This window comes from Clinocottus analis, unplaced genomic scaffold, assembly GCF_023055335.1.
Source record: "Clinocottus analis isolate CAN_PGR_092001 unplaced genomic scaffold, fCliAna1.0.p SCAF_15, whole genome shotgun sequence".
Lineage (NCBI taxonomy): Eukaryota > Metazoa > Chordata > Actinopteri > Perciformes > Cottidae > Clinocottus > Clinocottus analis.
Genome location: NW_027175876.1, coordinates 16,192,579 through 16,200,691, shown reverse-complemented (window position 1 = coordinate 16,200,691; position 8,113 = coordinate 16,192,579). Strand labels below are relative to the sequence as shown.

Below are 8,113 nucleotides of genomic sequence, written 5' to 3'. Positions count from 1 at the left end.
GAATGAGTTCAAGCTTCCCTGTTAAGGGTTCCCACTTCCTGTGTTGGGGGGGAATCAAGTCCTTAAGTTTCAGGATCCCATGGTCCATAATGATCTGATCTCTGTCTCCCATAGGCGGGCAGTTGCTATGGCAACCTGATGACGCTCTGAGGAAGGACGGGAGGGAGAAAAGGGAGGGAGGTGTAGGGAGATGAGGAAGAAGGTAGCTGCACCAAAGATTAAAAATATTTGAGTGGAGGACTCACTCGGTTGAAAACAAAAAAAGCTGTCTGACTACTCACAGTTGCAGTCTTTGCTTGTGCTTCTCACAGACATTCAGTTTAGAAACTATTTTTAGAAACTATGCATTTTGTGTGTGTGTGTGTGTGTGTGTGTGTGTGTGTGTGTGTGTGTGTGTGTGTGTGTGTGTGTGTGTGTGTGTGTGTGTGTGTGTGTGTCGGTGAGGCGGGCATGTGATGGATTTGCACTCACAATATAAAAGAAGTGCTTTTGAAGGGGCTTGACTCTGACTTCAGCACAGACAATGTCAAAATAATGAGTAACTATCTGAACAAATGGGTCAGATAGAACTCAGACGTGATCCTGTGCAGAGGACATGTCCCCTCCATCCTCCATCTCTAATGGCTCCTACATCCTCCTGCATGTCTCTGTCTCTGCTCCTGCCCTGCTGTTGCCATAGCGACCACTCATCTACAGACTCAAAACAACTTACTGACAAAAACCTACATTTTACCTTTGCCTGTTAACAGCTCCATACGAGGCTTTGGATGGAACAGCAGCTGTCTGTGGCGATAGATAAAATAGTTTTTAGCAAGCAGATTTCTGCTAATTATTTTTCCTTGATGTATTTGTGGTATCTGGAAAGTTATGTGCTTCCAATGTATAATTCGCATTAATTAAAAACACAGTAATAATAAAGTGATGTAATATTAGTTTTCATTAGTTATCTTCATTGTATTTTGGTGGTAGGACTAGGAGAGTGTGTGTTTTGTCTTAATTCTATTCTCTTCTTTCTATAACGCTTCTTCGATTCATTTTTTTAGATTCAGCTTATATTTCATTTATTCTATTTTTCTATTTTTACTTGTATTTATCGTGGTTGGAAATAGCAATAGAAAGCAATGATGCCGCAAAGATGTGTGAATCGTCTTGTCAAAACCATAGACGATCTTTGTTTGTACCTTCCGTATACAATGGCATTCTTTCAGTGAACAAACCGACGCTAGGACCCAGGGCGGGCACCGGGGGAAGTCCTCTGCTGCTGGCGGGGCAAGGCAGAGCACACAGAAACACACACGTCCACGCACACAAGTATACACGAACACGAACTTACACACACTCTCCGAGCTCTTCTCCGACAGAGGAGAGAGAGAGCGCAGAGAGAGAGAGAGCGAGAGAGAGAGAGAGGGAGGGAGAGAGAGAGATAAACAGAGGAAGGGAGAAAGAGAGAGAGGGAGCGGGAGAGAGAGACTATAGGAACGCAGTGGCTTGTGTGTGCGTGCGTGCGCGCGTGTGTGAAGGTACGCTCGCTCGGTGGTAGAAACGACTGGCGGGGCGGATATGGAGGGGCTCGGGAAAAACGCTGGGAACTGACCGAGCACCGAGACGAAGAGAGGGACAGAGAAAGAGAGAGAGAAAAAGAGAGAGGCATAAAGGACGGACGGACAGCACGGAAGGAAGGAAGGAAGGAAAGGAGGAGAGGAGGAGAGATAGAAGTCTGACAGAGGAGCGGAAGACTGTGAAGAACGGGCTCGTCTGGAACACAGAAGGATCCTAAGGTGACTTTATGGGTCTTTCATGGCTGTACGCAGGTCCGACAGAGCTGTGTGTGTGTGTGTGTGTGTGCGTGTGTGTGTATGCGTGCGCGTGTGTGCGCGGGGTGTTGACATGTGCTGCATGGCTCGGCACTTAAAGGGAAGAGTGGAGGTGTGTATGTGTGTGTGTGAGGGGTGGACAAATGTGTGTGTACCAGCCTATATATACATCTGTGTGTGTGTGTGTGTGTGTGTGTGTGTGTGTGTGTGTGTGTGTGTGTGTGTGTGTGTGTGTGTGTGTGTGTGTGTTTTAGGGTTGTTTTTCCACAAGCTATAAAGGGGCCAAAGTGTGTAAGTGAGCTGAGCTGACCGCTGTAAACTGGAGTGAAGGGATCAAAAGGAGTGGATACTTTTAAGGGAACAGTGTGATCCCATACCAGCACACACACACACACACACACACACACACACACACACACACACAAATGCATGCACGCACACACACACACACACACACACACACAGACAGGTAGGATACTTGAAGTTGTGCGAGAGGAAAGACTGGGGTAACATAACTCTTTTAAGAGTCCATTTTTAACCCCTTTCCTTCACAGTGTGTGTGTGTGTGTGTGTGTGTGTGTGTGTGTGTGTGTGTGTGTGTGTGAGAGAGTGTGAGAGAGAGAGAGAGAGAGTGTGAGCAGAGTTTTCGCAGCAGGTAACACACACAGTCTTTGGTTGGAGGTTGACAAAGCGGCAGAGAATGAATCTTTTAGTTTTCTTTGTTGACTCTGAATGAGGCTGGATACGCACATCAGCTTCTCGTGCGTGTGCTTGTGTGTTTGTGTGTGTAAGAGTGCGTGTGCATGTGTGTGCGCCATATACGGCAAACAGGTTGAGGGGAGGCAGATCTGATCAGACGCACAGCAACAGAGGAGAGAGCGTGGCACAGGCTGAGCAGCAGCACATTGGATTACACACACACCAATACACACACACACATACACACACACACACGAAAGCTCTGTGGCCAGCGGAACAGCTGGGAGAAATGTGTGTGTGTGTGTGTGTGTCAGTGCCTAAAAGCGCTTCACATAATGCGTCTGTCTTTGCACGTGCATGACTGTTTGCTTTTATATTATCTTTTGCTACTGTGTGTGTGTGTGTGTGTGTGGGGGGGGGGGGGGGTAGATAGAGTGAGAGTGTGTGTGTGTGTGTCCAATTGAGGCTGTGTAAATATGTATGTGCAGGGAAAGAATGTTCTGTCGTCTCTTCAGACAGTCGGCGTGTGTGAGTCTACCTCCCTCCCCCCCACCTCCCCTCCGGTCTGAAGACAGGAGGTGGAGGAGGGTTAAGGGGAGGCTGGAGGGAGGAAGAGCGATCAGATGACCGAGAATAAGGCAGATGAGAAGATTAATCCAGCAGCGAGGGATGAAACGGAGACGAGAGAGGAAGGAGAGGATGATGGAGATTTTAGAACAGCAGAAGGAGGAGGAGGAAGAGGAGGAAGAGGAGATGGAAAGAAAGCGGAGGAGACAGAGTGAAGGAGACAGGGGCCGACATGCTCTCTCCAGGAGTGCTCGGAGTGCTGCTCATTCATAATTCACCTCCATGCCAAACGTTCATTCACATATTGACCCCCCATGGCTGCGCTCAATGGAGTTCTCGCCCCTCCACCTCTCCCTGTCTCTCAATGGACACCCCTGCGGTGTGACGTTCAGTTAGCCCGCTTCTTTTTCACTTTGGAGACAGCTGAGGTTCTCGGAGGAAAAGCCCGCGCTGTTTTCACCCGTTATGGCCCCTTTGGCGCCGGGTGTTTTTCTAGTTGGAGGGTCTGATGTGAGATTGAATTGTTTAAATTGAATATTGAATTGGGACGCGGCCCTAGACACAGATAATCGGTATGGATGGCTCAGTGGGTTAGTGCTCTGAGAACAACTGATGTTAGTCTGATTCCCTCAACACAACCTCAACAGTCCATAATGGATCTATAATTCATGTGTGAATGAATTGACTAGTCTGTGTTTAGAATAAAAGCATAGATGCCAGTGCATGAGTTATTCAGTGTAAATACTCAAAAATGGCTCTTTTAATCTTTCTGACTGTATTAACCGTGGCTTTGAGCTACACCATAACCCCCTACTGTGCTGTGGTCAGCTGGGGCCCATGAGCCATATGGCGGAGTTTAAAATGCAAAGTCAGATAAAAGGTGTACTGCAGAAGTATGTTTAGTTCTGAAAAGTAACAGACGTACAGATTATCAGGGAATGTACATCATTTATTTGTTTGTTGTATATGTCTGATGGACTTACAGCATATTTACTCAAGGAGAAAAGGACATAGAAGGTTAGGGTGTTGACATTGTATCTCTGCATAACACTGCTAAAAGGGTCAATGTGTTGTTATGAGGTCATATACAATCAGTTCCTGCAGCTGCCGTAATGTGAAGATACAGTATCTGAATGAGAACAGAATGAGATACAGCGTCTAGACATAGAGATACTGTGTATATACTATCAGAGTAAGATACAGCATTTACACATACAGAGTGAGATACAGCGTCTATACCAGTGGTTCTCAAACTTTTGGACTGTCGTCACGCCCCACTTTGGAGGAAGAAAAATGTTCTGGCCCCACCGCCCCAACAAAATTGTAACAAAATGGTCCAACTTTTTATGACTCCATCTGTGCTTTTTCAAATAATAGAATAAAGAAAATTGAAATCCTTTTCAAGCAAACCAGATTACGCCATAAGACAAAAAGTTATAACATGTGCAATCACTTTGTTAGAACAACGCAAATAAAGTTCTATCTGTACAAAAAATAACTAATATTTGGAAAAGGAAATACCTATTGTGGCTGCAATTAACCTGTTTTGCACTAAATATATTTTCAAGATAATTACAATAACGTTCAACCTGTGCAAAACAAAATGAGTGTAGATGTGTGAGCCATCACGTTGTATCAGTGTTAGTGGCAGCAATGAGCTGCTTTCCTCTACAAATATTTTTAAAACAGAGTTGTAGATTTGATATATAGCCACTCTCAATTCATGCTTAATGTTGAGCTGAGGTCTATATTCGGTTGTCTATATTCGGTTGAGAGAACAGCAGAAAAAACAACGTAAAGTGATCATGTTCACGGGGAGAGTGTTCATCCTGAAACCACATGGTAGTCGGTTCGAACCCTGGTCTCCTTATAGTTGGCATGTTGAAGTGTCCTTGAGCAAGACACTGAACCCCCAGTGCTTCACAGCAGCACACTGCTCCTTAATTATTAGGAATGGGTAAAATGCAGAGGATAATTTCCCCACTGGGATTAATAAAGGATTATTACTTCTTTTTTTTAAGAATCTGCACCTCTGCACTCCCCTCCCCACTTGTATTACCTCTGCGCCCCACAAGAGGGTCGCGCCCCACAGTTTAAGAACCACTGGTCAATACCGAGTAAGATACAGAGTCTATACAGAGTGAGATACAACGTCTATACAGTATATACAGAGTGAGATACAGCGTCTATACAGAGTGAGATACAGAGTAAAATACAGAGTGAGATACAGAGTAAAATACAGAGTGAGATACAGAGTAAAATACAGAGTGAGATACAGAGTAAAATACAGAGTGAGATACAGCGTGTATACAGAGTGAGATACAGCGTGTATACAGAGTGAGATACAACGTCTATACAGAGTGAGATACAGCGTATAGACAGAGTGAGATACAACATCTATACAGAGTGAGATACAGCGTATATACAGAGTGAGATACAGCGTCTATACAGAGTGAGATACAGAGTCTATACAGAGTGAGATACAGTGTCTATACAGAGTGAGATACAGTGTCTATACAGAGTGAGATACAGAGTCTATACAGAGTGAGATACAGTGTATATACAGAGTGAGATACAGAGTGAGATACAGCGTATATACAGAGTGAGATACAGCGTCTATACGTGCAGATTGAGGCACTTCTGTCTCAGTACAGTGAGTCGTGGTGCTGCCACTGTCGTTCAAGGGTTTGTTTCCCAGTGGAACCAAGCCTACTAAATATAGTTAAACTAATTAAAGGCATGCTCCACCCCCCTAAAGGGAAAGATTATTAAAGCAACTTCATTCATTAACCCTTCATTTATTGGTCAAGGAAAACTTGACTAAAGATCGCTCTAAATTTGAAACATTTCAGTCTTTATTAGTCAACTTTCAGTGAGCCTTGCCTTTCACTAATCTGGCCAGTTTGTCTACTTGTAACACAAGAAGCTGATCAGTGAATAAAACACTTTCAACACAATGTTTAACTCTTCTGAAAAGTTTGTAAGACATAGTTCAGAAACTCAACAGAATGCGTGGCTGGAGAAATATTAGGTAGCTTACTGCCAATTAGATTTTTAATAATCAGTTCGTACTGAAATGTATCCATTGTAACTTAAAGGTGTAATGTGTGCACTGGGAGTCACAGAGTGCTGAGTCTAACCTGCGTACCGGCAGCAACTAAAGGTTTTCTCATCCGGAGGGGAGGCAGAAAAAAGTATGTCCACATCCCAAATCCTACCTGAGATGCTCTGATTAGTCTGCTGCACAACACCAGACTGCTCCGAGTTAGAGCGGCTTGTCTTTCAATCGGAACATCAGCGGTTCAATCTCCAGTCCATGTCGATGTGTCCTTGGGCAAGACAGTTTACCCCAAATGTCTCCCAAAGACCGCGCCATCGGTGTATGACGATGTGTGAACGGGTGAATGACATGTCGTGTTAAAGTGCCACTTCCATGTTGCATTTTGAGATGTGAGTGTAAAGGTCTGAAAGCAGCATATGCAGCAGTACTCATGCTAGCATATTAGCTTGTTAGCAGTAGAACTAGCAGGGCTACCTCAGGTGACCCTCACCTTGGAGGTCATTTAGCATTGCGCTGGGATGCAAAAGACATGCGATGCTTCCTTTGGATTCTGGATTATTGCCAAAAACAAGCTCTGTGGCAAACACACATTTACAAATTGTACAAGATAATCTTCACTTTTTTTTCTTTTTTCTAGAGGGTGAAAACCATCAGCAGAAGTGAAAGTAGTTTGTTAAGGTTATAAACAAACTGCACCACGGTCACATGACTTCCCGTCACCACCACGCAGCACTAAGTCACAGACAGACTGGTGTTCAGTGTGACGGCCTTTTGTAGTCTCATTTTGACCCTTGTAGTGTTTAGAACAAAACTTTAAAATCTCTTCAGATTATGTTAAACACAGACCTTATTTATGACTTCTCACCAAAAACACATTCAGAAAACACATTGACATCCAAACGAGGGAACCGGATGTTCTTTAGGACTCCTCCTCCACTGCTCTATAGCGCCCCCTGTATGACATGCAACACAGGCACTCTACTGGAATCAAACCAAGGATGTTTATGTTGTTTTTTTGGCCAGGGCACTCCCCAAAAGTTTTTGTTTTTTATCAGTGTTGGGAACGTTCTTGACGATTTATAAAAAATGACTCCAAATATCCAATATTTAACCCTTTTATGAGCTGCATTTGACGACCAGTGACGCCCTCAAATCCCCAAGTTATTTCCAAGCTTACTAAACTTCCTGAGACCTGTGTGGACATTTTGTTTTATACATTTTCAGCCGGCTGGGTGGAGATTTTAGGATTGGGAAATGTAACAAAAACCAGGGTGTATCTTTAATCCCACTGCTTTACTATTTACTTTTGGATCCACAATGCAATAGTTCCACTATGAAACGGTTTGTTTTTGCTGCACAGGATAAACCTTGTTTCCATTGTGTGTGTGTGTGTGTGTGTGTGTGTGTGTATGTGTGTGTGTGTGTGTGTGTGTGTGTGTGTGTGTGTGTGTGTGTGTGTGCGCTCTTTCTCTCTGTTTTACTCCACTTTTTTTCAGACAGAAGAGCAATAAGTTAATGAATACATCTTCATTGAATTCATTCCTTTTGATTTGTTGGTCGGCGACCTTTGTCTTTCATGTCCGAGTTCATGTGTTAAAACAAGGACGGTGTTAAAAGCGTGGTCATGCATCGCAGTGGAAACGCATAAGTTGCCAAAATGGCAGGGAAGAATAATGCTCCTCTATCCCCCAGGTCCTAATTGTCTCCAATAGGCCTCCTGCTGATGTGGAATGGACTCATTGTCCACAGTGATGGGCAGCACCTCTGCTCAATTAGCCTCTCTCTACTTAGTCGTGCTGAGCTATTGCCGGCCCCATCCTCACCCAGTGGCACACACACAAACGCAAGCACACCAATACACACTGAGTGGCGGGCGGGCGTGAGCACATTTACACGCACACACACACACACACGCTATCACGCATAGAAGGACGTCAGCAGGTGTAAAAATAGATTTTATACATGGGGGGAA

At 44.3% G+C, this 8,113-nt stretch overlaps 1 protein-coding gene across 2 annotated transcripts in view; it reads left to right on the top strand.

Annotated features, from left to right (window-relative positions):
• Positions 1–1,325: 1,325 nt before the first annotated feature.
• The window catches only part of ches1 (checkpoint suppressor 1), a 59,098-nt gene continuing 52,310 nt past the window's right edge, over positions 1,326–8,113 (top strand). For both annotated transcript variants that reach the window (XM_068576644.1, XM_068576645.1), the window contains exon 1: positions 1,326–1,778. The gene's annotated coding sequence lies outside the window, so the exon portion shown is untranslated. The remainder of the gene's footprint in view (positions 1,779–8,113) is intronic.